Genomic DNA, 13,391 nt, shown 5'->3' with positions numbered 1-13,391 from the left:
AGCCCATACGTACATCTTGGGAACTCGGTAGTATAATTGAGTGGGAGTGTTAATCATAGATATGAACATCTATAGCTTCTGATGAAGAAGTGAAACAATAGTTTCCTTTTAGTTTGGTTCAAGGTGTTAAATGAAAGAGATCTCATTTCAGTAATTAAATTAGTTTACTGAAATATCATTTACAAGGAACTAAGTGTTTTAAGGATAAAATACAATGAGGGGTAAAACGGTATTTTGGTCCTATCTCATTGCAGACCGTCTATAGAGGATTGAGTGTCAATTATGGTTGTAACAATGGATAATTAATAGCGTATCTATATTTGTTATAGAGCGTTCTATGAATTCAAGAGTGCAATTCCGAGTCTATAGTGGAGTCACGAGGAATTAATAAGTGAGTAAATTTATTTGTTAGATTTATGATAACTTATTGGAACTTGATTTCATAGGCCCATGGTCCCATTGTGCCTTGGATAAAATCATCTAGATAGTCTCAAATAATTGATTTAATCATCAATTAGAATTATCGAAGTTGACCATGTCAATTTTGGATAGTTTCACAGAGTTGTGTATTTTTGAGATGAAAAGAGAAATTATGGCAAATTTATTAATTAAAATAAATTGGTATCTAAATTAATAAATAAATTTAAATCAAGGTTCAAATTATAAATAGTTAATTTGATAAATGATTTAAATAATTAAATCAATAGAAAATAATACATGCCTTGATTTTAAGTCCAATGAGCTTATAATCAAATGGAAAATTTCACGGGCCTAAAGCCCATGATAATATCGACCTAGGGCTTCAAAATGGCTATTATTTTATTGATTTTTTAATTATATTAAATGGCCTAATTGATTCTATAAAAGAAGTGCTTAGAGAGAAGTCAAAATATAAGTCACAAGTCAGATTTTCTGATAGTTTCAGATTATCTCTAAACACAAATCATTTTCTAAGTCTCTTTGTTATTTTCTCTTCTTCTCTCTATATCTATCTCATGTGTTGAGAATTTCCCACACTAGTCTAGGTGGTTCTAAGGATACATTGGAAGATTGTGAAGAAAATAGAAGATCGGTTCAGTTTCTTAATAATACTCTGCGACAGAGAGGATACAAGAGTTAGAGAAACTGAAGGAATGACTCTTTAATTCCGCTGCGTATACTGTAAGTATTCTATTCTTTGTTTCTCTTTGAATTCAATTTTAGAAACATGTTTTAGGCTATCTCGTATTAATTTGTTTAATATTAGATATACATGAAAATAAATAAATATCCTATATAAGCTAATCTAACAAGTGGCCTCAGAGCCTTTGGTAATCTTTATTTTCATGCATGAACATGTTTAAAATTGAATTATTTGATATGTTTGAATAATTGGATGGTTTTCATATTTTTATGAAGCATATTGATTTTATGTGAATTTTAGTAATTTTTTGGTTATTTTGTTGTGTTTTCTATGCTATTAATTTTTATATATGCTTTATTTTGTGTAAAACATGTTAAAAATTAATTAGAAAATAGTTTTGGTTTTAAAAATTGCTCAATTTTTTTTTGCACTGGCTCCCATGCGCGCGCGCACCGCGCACCCCAGCCCCGCGCGCACAAGCCCAGCAGTGAATAGTAACCGTACGGACGGTACTGTTCATCAAATTTTTTTTAAAGAAAATTAAGAATTGTGAAAAATTATTATTTATAATCAAAGCCAAAAATATTAGATTTGTTTTGTATTTAAATATTTTTTAAAATAACATATTTTTGTTAGTTGAGATTTAAATAATTATATATTTTCTACAAAGATTCAAATTCAAATTTAAAAATAGACTAACAACTTAATTTTAAATATTTTAATATATTAAAATATTAGAATTAAGATATCAGATATTTGAGATATTTTCATTTAAATTCTTTTTTTTTTTAAATATAAATATTTTTTTATTCTATAGTTTTTAATATTTAAATTATTTGAAATTTGAATATTGTTAGTTAGATATTTTTATGGATATTTGAATTTGTTTAACTATTTTGAGATATTTTAGAGTTGTTATAACTATTTATATTTTATTTTTTTAAATGGTTAAAATATTAGCTAATAGTTATAACAACACAATATATTTTTGGAAAATAGTTTAGATATTGATTTTAAAATTTAAAATTGGTTAAATTTTGAAAAATATCTTTTTTTTTTCAGTCAATTAATAAAATATTTTTTTAATAAATGGGATTTAAATTAACTTTGATTAATTGTTGATAAATCCTATTTAAATTAAATTAACTTTGGTTAATTGTTGATAAATCCTATTTAAATTAAATTAATATTTATTTTTTCAAATTAACCTAAAACCAAGTTGATTGTTGATAAATGAAATTTAAATTAACTATTGTTAATTGTTGATAAATTTAATTTAAATTGATTTGTAAAAATTTAATTAATTTGAATTTTTTTTTTGATAAATTCTAGATAATTAATTGTGGTATTTTTGCATAAACTCATAGAATTGCTCATATAGTAACATGATTAGGCCCATCCAATTATAACATGTCTGTTTGCACTATATGTGGTATTTTTGCAATTGGGCTTAGATGCATATAGTGGCCCATATGGTTGTTAGATATATGGTATTTTGCCAAATAAAATATTCATAAAATGATAGGTTTTATTTGGGCCCATTAGAAAATGTAAAGTTTAAATTCCTCTCTTGTGGGTGATTCCACTTGTGAAGGCCCATTTGCTTTGCATGACTATAGGGGGGCCTAATCAATTAATAACAATTAATAAAATAAAAGTTTAAATTCCTGTCTTTTGGACCTTGTATAGAAGATAGGAGGCCTTTGTAGTGGGAACGACATACTGGACCCATCCCTCCTCCATACAAGCACAATTGTTAAGGCCCATTTACCTGAGTCAGACTTAATTGTATAGGTTCATTATATTTGTTAAACCTAAATATTGATTAGCAACAAATTAATTCTAAATTAATTGAATTTGTTTCAATGTGACACTTTAGAATTAATAAGAAATTATAGGATTTTGGTTTAAAAATTTTAATCTGTTTATTTATTTGTTTTTTGGGAAAACCGTTGTCATTAATTTTTAAAAAATAAATAATAAAAATACTATTTTTAATTTTATAATGAGCTTATTTTAAGAATTTTATTCGATCTCCACCATTCGTTTAACATAGTCAATAGCTTAATGGGGCATCGAGACGCATTGATTCGTCTCCCTACGGAAGGTGTTCATTAGTTATTTTGACAAGGTTAGATTTCGAAAGATAGATAATTATAGGTCAAATTCTACTAGACTCACCCCTACGATGACTACTAGGACTAAGTCTTTGATTATTGAAATCGTGGGTCTAGCTCATAAAATAAGAGATTTTGTTTTCTTATTTTGATCGAATAGTAGGTTGTTAATAGTGGTGTCCATTATTAAATGAGTTTACAACTCTATTTAACTAGTGGTATTTTTTGACTCTCACCAACCGAGACAAGGATATCATAGATTAGTTAAGAACCTAAAGAAATAGAGATATGATTGTTTTTGGTATTTTTTTCTCATATCTTACATATTTTTTGTATATGTTGTGCTATTTCTTGAAATTTGTGTGAATAGAAGTTTTATTGAGCAAATGTGATTGATTTCTATTTTATTGGTAATTTTTAGTTTTGAGTTATGACTGTGTCTACTCCCATCCTTTCTCAACTTTTGATGGAGAAACTCACTGGAGAAAACTTCCTTAAATGGAAGCAAAACATCAACATTGTGTTGATAGGTGACAACTCCAAATTCGTCATGACTGAGGAATCCCCAGAAGTTCCGGCTGAAGGAGCTACCAATTCTGTGAGGGACAAGTATGAGCGTTGGAAGGCGGCTAACAACAAGGCTCAATACTACATGTTGACTAGTATGGTCGACACTCTCAAGACAAAGATGGAGAATGTCGAGACAGCCTACGAAATCATGGATCAGCTCCAAGACATGTTTGGTGCCAAGTCAGCGTAGACTCATTTTGAGGCCACCAAGAAATATGCCAATGCTCGAATGGCACCTTCTCAACATGTTCATGATCACCTGATCAAGATGACAAACTACTTTCAGGAAGTTGAACTGCACGGAGCCATAATAGATGAGGAAACTCAAGTTGGCTTAATCCTCAACAGTCTTTCTCCAGCTTTCCTTCCATTCACCGCCAACTATGTGTTGAATAAACTCAACTATGGTCTGACGCAGCTCATGAATGAGCTTCAGACTTTTGAGTCTATCATGGGCGGACCTAGTAAGGGAGGAGAAAAGAAGACAACAACTACTACTGCTGCTGCTGATCCAGCTAAGACTGAAGCTAACCAAGCTTCGTCTTCAAAAGCTGGAAACAAGAGGAAAGGTGGGCAAAACAACAACCCCAAGCCTGCAAAGGCTGCAAAGGCGAGTGCACAACCAAGTGCACAGACGCCTAAGGGGAAAAACAAGAAAGGTAAAGGTAAATGTTTTCACTGCAAAGAGAAGGGGCATTGGAAACAAGATTGCCCCAAGTTTCTAGCAGATAAAAACAAAGGTAATGATTATAGTTCATTTATCTTGGAAACATGTGTTTTAGAGAATGATAACTATGTTTGGATTATTGATTCTGGATCTACTAACCATGTTTGTAACTCTTTACAGCTTCTTGAATCGTGGGAGGAAGTGAACAAAGGCGACTTAAAGCTTAGAGTTTGGAACAGAGCATTCGTTGCGGTCCAAGCTAGAGGAAGAGCTCGTCTGAAGTTTGGAAATAAATTTTTAATTTTAAAAGATGTATTTTTTATTCCGGATTTTAGTAGAAATTTAATTTCATTTTCCATGTTGTAATTAGAACGATTTGTTATGACTTTCACAAGTTTTAATATATCTATTTCTTTCAATGGATCACAATTGTGTATTGCATGTTTGGAAAACGGGCTTTATATTCTGCGACCTAATGAACCCTTCGCTCTTAATAATGATTTATTCAAAGTAGCTAAACCTAGGACCAATAAACGTCAAAAGACCGATAACAATAATATGACGTATTTATGGCACTTAAGACTAGGTCACATTGGCTACGATAGGATTCAAAGACTTACAAAGGATGGACCTTTGAGGGAACTCACCTTAGGTGAATTACCTGTCTATGAATCTTGTCTAGAAGGAAAATTGACCAAGCGTCCATTCTCTGCAAAGGGTGATAGGGCCAAAGAACCACTTGGTCTTGTGCTTTCAGATGTTTGTGGACCTTTGAATGTACAAGCCAGGGGTGAGTTTGAGTATTTCGTCACTTTCATTGAGGATTACTCTAGATACTCATGTCTTTACCTAATGCATAGGAAATCAGAAACATTTTCAAAGTTTCAGGAATTCCTAGCAATGGCTCAGAACCAATTGGGTAAAACATTAAAGATCTTTCGATCTGATAGGGGTGGAGAATATTTGGATATGCAGTTCCAAGATCATTTAACTGAACTTGGGATTTTATCACAACTTACTGCCCTAGGTACTCCGCAACAAAATGGTGTAGCGCAACGCCGAAACAGAACTTTATTGGAAATGGTTAGATGCATGCTTAGTTACTCAACTCTACCAACTTCGTTCTGGGGACATGCAATTGAAACCGCGAATGACATTCTCAATGTCGTGCCGTCAAAATCAATCCCCAAAACACCTTTAGAATGCTGGAATGGTCATGAACCTAGTTTACGGCATTATAGAATCTGGGGGTGTCCCGCTCACGTCCTGAGAAAAAAGTAGGGAAAGCTAGAACTCCGAACTGAAGTTTGCATGTTTGTTGGCTATCCTAAAGGTACTCGGGGTGGACTTTTCTATATTCATTCTGAAAAGAAAGTGTTCACTTCTACAAATGATACTATTCTGGAAAATGACTATGTCCAGAACTTTAAACCTCGTAGTAAAGTAGTTTTAGAGGAGATGGTTAAATAATTGACTCCAACCAATGTTCCATCGTCATCAACGCGAGTTGATGATGAAATTCCCACTCTTCACGTCCAACCGACGCAAGTCGATTTAAATGAAGAAAGTACCACTGTTCCTGAGCAAACAGTCACGAAGCCTCGTCGTAGTGGGAGGGTTTCTAGAAACCCAGTTCGCTATGGTTTGGATGGTGAAACCAATATGGTTGTTGGTGACACTAGTGATGATGATCCGTTGTCTTTCAAACAGGCAATGGCTAGCCCTGAAAAGGAACTATGGCTCGAAACCATGAAACAGGAAATGGAGTCCATGTACTCAAATTCCGTATGGGATCTCGTGGAAGCACCTAGTGACTTTAGGGCCATTGGGTGCAAGTGGATCTACAAGAAGAAATGAGGTGTTGATGGAAATATCAAGACTTATAAAGCTCGATTAGTGGCAAAGGGTTATACCCAAAGAGAAGGCGTGGACTATGAGGAAACTTTTAGTCCAGTAGCCATGCTCAAATCCATTCGCATCCTCCTATCCATAGCAGCCGCTCTCGACTATGAGATCTGGCAAATGGACGTTAAAACAACTTTTCTTAATGGAAAGCTTGACGAAGTCATTTATATGGATCAACCAGAAGGATTTAAAGTATCTGGACAAGAAGGAAAAGTTTGTAAGTTAAATAGGTCCATCTATGGACTTAAGCAAGCTTCTCGTTCCTGGAATCTTAGGTTTGATGAAATAATCAAAACCTATGGCTTTGAACAAAATATTGATGAGCTTTGTGTTTACCAACTGAAGGCAAATCAAATAGTGATATTCCTGGTTCTTTATGTAGATGATATCTTACTCATTGGAAACAATGTTAAGAAATTATCAGATGTGAAGAATTTGCTGAGCACTCAATTCCAGATAAAGGATTTGGGTGAAGCAAGTTATGTTCTAGGTATCCAGATCATCAGGGATAGAAAGAACAAACTTTTAGCTCTATCTCAAGCAGCTTACATTGATAAGGTGCTTGAACGTTTCTCAATGACAAATTCCAAGAAAGGGCGTCTACCGTCCCACCATGGAATTCATCTTTCAAAGAAGAAGTCTCCCCAGACTCCTGAAGAGGAAGATGCAATGAGAAAAGTTCCTAACACATCTGCAGTTGGAAGTCTGATGTATGCCATGTTGTGTACTAGACCAGATATCTGCTATGCAGTGGGAGTAGTGAGAAGGTATCAGTCAAACCCAGGACCGGAACATTGGATAGCAGTTAAGCATATCCTGAAGTATTTGAGATAGACTAGGGATTATATGTTAGTCTACAAGGGTGGTGTACTGAACCTTGTAGGCTACACCGATTCAGATTTTCAAACTGATGTCGATGACAGGAAGTCTACTTCTGGAATGGTGTTTACTCTTGGGGGTGGAGCTGTGATTTGGAGAAGCGTAAAGCAGTCTGCAATCTCAGATTCCACCATGGAGGCTGAGTACATAGCCGCGTCAGAAGCAGCTAAGGAAATAGTCTGGCTAAAGAAGTTCTATTCGGATCTTGGTGTTATTCCAAAAATGGATAAACCGCTTGTGTTGTTTTGTGACAATACATGATCGATAGCCAACTCGAAAGAACCTCGAAGTCACAAGAGGAGTAAGCATAGAGAAAGGAAGTATCACATTATTCGAGAATATGTGGCCAGGGGAGATGTGAAGGTTATGAAGATTGCAACTGAAGACAATCTTGCGGATCCGTTTACAAAGACATTACCAGAAGCTACATTTGATAAGCAGATCAAGGAGATGGGATTAGTAAAATTAAGGCATTAGTTTCAATTAGTGCAAGTGGGAGTTTGTTGGGTTTTTATGCCCTAATTAAAATCCAAATTCTTTGTAATCTCATTTTATTATCAATAAAAGAATAGACATCATTTTTTTTGACTTGGTTAATCACTTTGCTCACATGTTTTATTTTCATGATTATTTGTTTAATATAAACTTCTATTAAATCCCGAGCATATAACTAATCTTATTTATAGTGACGTAATCACAGTGGAATATAAATATGATTATATGTTCAAAATAAGTTAGTCCTAAGATTAGTCAGTGCACATGATTTACACTGACTTGCCAATCTACGATATGATCTACTTACACATTACAGTGTTATGTTCTTTCCAGAACATTAGCAAAGTAGATAAGATCAGATGTATTTGTTACATCGGACAGGACCAATATTGACAGTTGATAAGCTAAGTAAACATACCGTTATTATCTATTTTAGCATATCATATAGTTGACCATAGGTCAATTCAATCTCAATTCTGAGTGGTTAGTATTCTAACTGATTGTATTATTTGAGTTCTTTGACTTGTTCCTTATCAGCTTACCCTACGGACTAGCCCATACTTACATCTTGGGAACTTGGTAGTATAATTGAGTGGGAGTGTTAATCATAGATATGAAAATATATAGCTTTTGATGAAGAAGTGAAACGATGGTTTCCTTTTAGTTTAGTTCAAGGTGTTAAATGATAGAGATCTCATTTCAGTAATTAAATTAGTTTACTGAAATATCATTTACAAGGAACTAAGTGTTTTAAGGATAAAATACAATGAGGGGTAAAACGGTATTTTAGTCCTATCTCATTGTAGACCGTCTATAGAGGATTGAGTGACAATTATGGTTGTAACAATGGATAATTAATAGTGTATCTATATTTGTTATAGAGCGTTCTATGAATTCAAGAGTGCAATTCCGAGTCTATAGTGGAGTCACGAGGAATTAATAAGTTAGTAAATTTATTTGTTAGATTTATGATAACTTATTGGAGCTTGATTTCATAGGCCCATGGTCCCCATTGTACCTTGGATAAAATCATCTAGATAGTCTCAAATAATTGATTTAATCATCAATTAGAATTATCGAAGTGGACCGGGTCAATTTTGGATAGTTTCATAGAGTTATGTAATTTTGAGAAGAAAAGAGAAATTATGGCAGATTTATTAATTAAGATAAATTGGTATCTAAATTAATAAATAAATTTAAATCAATGTTCAAATTATAAATAATTAATTTGATAAATGATTTAAATAATTAAATCAATATAAAATAATACATGCCTTGATTTTAAGTCCAATGAGCTTATAATCAAATGAGAAATTTCACGGGCCTAAAGCCCATGATAATTTTGACCTAGGGCTTCAAAATGACTATTATTTTATTGATTTTTTAATTATATTAAATGGCCTAATTGAGTCTATAAAAGGAGTGCTTAGAGAGAAGTCAAAATATAAGTCACAAGTCAGATTTTCTGATAGTTTTAGATTCTCTCGAAACACAAGTCTTTTTCTAAGCCTCTTTGTTATTTTCTCTTCTTCTCTCTATATCTATCTCATGTGTTGAGAATTTCCCACACTAGTCTAGGTGGTTCTAAGGATACATTGGAAGATTGTGAATAAAATAGAAGATCGGTTCAGTTTCTTGATAATACTCTACGACAGAGAGGATACAAGAGTTAGAGAAACTGAAGGAATGACTCTTTAATTCCGCTGCGTATACTGTAAGTATTCTATGCTTTGTTTCTCTTTGAATTCAATTTTAGAAACATGTTTTAGGCTATCTCGTATTAATTTGTTTAATATTAGATATACATGAAAATAAATAAAGATCATGTATAAGCTAATACAACACTCTCATCAAGGATGGAGCCATAATTTTAGGTGAAAGGGGGTTATTTTTTTTTTTTATAAATAATTTTAGGGGTCCCACCATGATGTGGCCTTATAATTCATGATTTTCATGAAAAAAAATCGATGAAACTCAATGCTCCTCGATGATATTCATTGAATAACTTTTCACTTGGGTGTCAGTTTGAGGTGATTGTTTTTAAGAATTTGAGTATTTTTTTAGATCTACAAGTTTGAGATGTTCATATACACATTTGATAAGTTTAAAGCTTGAAAACATACCAAAGTTCAAAACAATCTCCAATTTTGGTCAACTTTGTATTCATACTTTAAACTTCTCAATTATACACATTTCAAACATGTAGTTCTAAAAAAAATACTCAAATTCAAAAAAAGAATCACCTCAAATGGACACCCGAGTGAAAAGTTATGCATGCCCAATGAATTGCAGTGAGATTCATTGAGTTTTTATTTTTATTTTTATGAAAATCATGATTTTTAAGGCCCTATCGAACTGGACATCAAGGAGCATCGAATTTCATCGAGTTTTTCTACGTGAAAATCATGATTTTTAAGGCCCCATTGAGAAGCATCGAGATTAATCTATTTTATGCAAAATTTTAATGTTTCAGATATTAAAAAATCGTGAAAAAAAATTATGTCTAGATCTATTCGAAATGTATTGACTAGTCTCTAAATTGAAGTTTTTGTGAGTTTAAATTCTTAATCATGAAAAGCTATCATGAGTTTTATTTTGTAGTCTCCATGGATAACCTAAGAGAGAAAATAAACAGAAGGGGAAAGAGAGAGGAGAAATGGAGGGTGAAAGAGAAAATGAAAAACTAAGAAAAATATGGATGAGGGTGGGTGGTGATGATAGTTGCCCGTCGACCATGGGGGTAGAGGAAGGAGAGAGAGAGAGAGATGAGAGGAATAATGAAAAGAGTATTTTTGGAAAAATGGGAAAGATTAGAATCACTTTTTGATGATGCTAATATACGGAGACTTTTATTATTTTTAAAGCCACTTTATGCATATAAACTCAAATTTCCCTTCAAAAACTATGTTTAATGCTTATTGAAACATCATATTTAAGTTTTATGGTAATGTTTCAAAATATTTAGTTTTTATAACTTTATAATTTTTTTGGGGATAAAAATACTTATAACATATTTTAGTTTTATAAAAAGAAAAATCTATTGGTGATTAAATGAATATATTTTTTTATGGGTATGCATTGAAAATTATATTGAATATTAATTGATGTGTTCTTAGTGAATTTTTATGCTTGAAGAGTATATTTTGTCAAAATTTGATAAAAAAGAATGTTGGGATTGTCAAACCCTATTGTTATTGAAAATTTTGATGTTTGTCAATTGTATTTGGATATTTTTCGACATGTACTTGTTGGTGACTCAATATTTAATAAAGAATAATTAATATTTTTGTTCCCGAACATTGATAATATCAAATCTTGCCCTAAAATATACGAGGTGTTAAAATTTTTCTCTGAACTATTAAATTTATAGAAACATAGTCCTTATGTTAGCTTCTGTTCTATTTTACCGTTTAAACGATGATAAGACATAAAAAATTAGCATATTTGCCCTTCTAACTTTATCACTACCAAATTGTATCCCTTTAATTTTTTTTTATTAATTCTTAAAAAATTAATCCAGACATTAAAAAATTAAAAAAAAATCATAAAGGATTAACAAATAAAAAAATACTAAAATTTTAAATTTAATTAACAAATTTTTTTTATTTAAATATTAAAAAATATATTAAAAATTCAATTTTGAATAATTAAAAATATATATAAAGTATTATAAATTTAAAATGTACTAATTTTAAAAGAAAATCTAAATATTTAAATTAAATAAAACTTTTAAACTTAAATCTAATTTGAATACTAAAATCAAATACACAAACCATTTTCTCTCTCGAGTTTCAGATCTGCTTCAAGTCTATGTCAACGAAAATAGTAATAGTTTGTGAATTGAAGAATTAATGAATTATATTGTTGATTTTAGATGAGTAATTTACACATTTATTTTTTAAGTGAGCTGAATTATATTAATTGATGAATTAATGGATTATATTGATCAAATATTTAATTTAGATGACTTAATGAATTGATGAATTGATGAATTAATGTAAATATGAATTTATGAATATGAACAAGCTTGAATCTGTTTGTTGTTTAAATGAACTTGAATTTTTTAGTTGGACATTTTTTAAAAGGAATTTTAAATAATTTGAATTTTTTTATTGAATTTTTAATAGTTTTTCTTTAATTTTTTATGATTTAAATTATTTTTGTAAGAAATAATAGAAAAATAAATTTTTTATATTTTTAAATAAACTTTTTTAATAAAAAAAAAGACACAATTTGGTAGTGGTCAAAGTTCAAAGGGCAAAAATGCTAATTACTTTATGCTACTTAAGCGTTTAAATAACAAAACGAAATAGACACTAACAGAACGACTATGTTCTATAAATGATATAGTTTCAGAAATTTTTTTAACATCTTATATATTTTAAAGGGCACCATCTAATAGTGTTAAAAATTCGGGGACAAAAATATTAATTATTATTTTATAAAACATTAGTTAATTTAAATAACTAATTTTTTTGATGTCTTTCAATGAATTTTGATAAATTCAATAGATTTTGATGGTTAACTTTCAATGATTTTTGATGTTGTTTCAATGTGTTTTTGATAGTTTTTATTATTTCAATGTTTTTTCTGACTCTAGCTTTAAATACTTATTTTTAATTATTTTTTTTATGATTTGTAATAGGATTTCGACACAAATATTATGATCATATTAACAAAAACATCGTACCACTATAAAAAATCATCAAAATTTGTTGAAATATGATGGTTTGATAAACAAAAGCGTTAAAACTCGTTAAAACTCAATGAATTTTTTTTTTATAGATATCGTGTAAAATAGTGCAAACTCATGATTTTCTCAATTTTCAACAAAAATATACTCACATAACATAAAAATTGACTTAGAAATGATTGATTAATACTCATATATATATATATATTAAATATACACCCATATTTTTTTAATTCGTATTTGAGTTATTTGGATAGAAATAAGAAGGAAAGTGTGAGAGAAACAAAGAGAAACTTCTTTTTTTTATTAATTCAATGATATTTTTTGTCATTTTATGTTTGTTATACACATCACTCAAGTACAACAACTACGGAGGAAAACAACATTTTGCAAATAAGCCTAGCAAGAATAAAAGCCCAATACAGATGCTTAAGATGTGCTTTTGTGGGTATCAAGAAGGTGTTCTAATATATAAAAGACTTCATGTTCGAACTCACCATTGAAGGTTGATTCCGAGGAAGCAAAGATAACTAGTACTCAAAAAGTGTTCAGAAAACATTTGAGCGAGAATGAGGGGCTCGAACAGTGGGAAATAGAATTCAATTCACATTTATTTACTTCTTTAATATTTATTGTGTTGATATTAAACGTGTACATCAGAGTGTGCATCAGACGGTGTAAATAAAAAAATTTCTTTCAATGTCGAGCCAAGATCAATGTATATACATTAAATCATGAACAAAAAAGATAGATCCAAATTATACCTCTTATAGCCTATCAAGTATCTTTGCTATCTCTTAGTATAAATAAACGAACATTCAATCTAAAAGAATGTTATGAGATCCACACCATGATCTTCCAAGCCGATCTCCAATACACTAGGATGTGTGTGGGCATGTAGGATGTATAGGACAATTTTCCGGCTCTTAATGTATCCAACAC

This window comes from Humulus lupulus, chromosome 5 (assembly GCF_963169125.1).
Source record: "Humulus lupulus chromosome 5, drHumLupu1.1, whole genome shotgun sequence".
In the NCBI taxonomy this organism is placed as follows: Eukaryota; Viridiplantae; Streptophyta; class Magnoliopsida; order Rosales; family Cannabaceae; genus Humulus; species Humulus lupulus.
The sequence above is the reverse complement of the archived record's forward strand: the minus strand, read 5'-3'. Positions refer to the sequence as shown.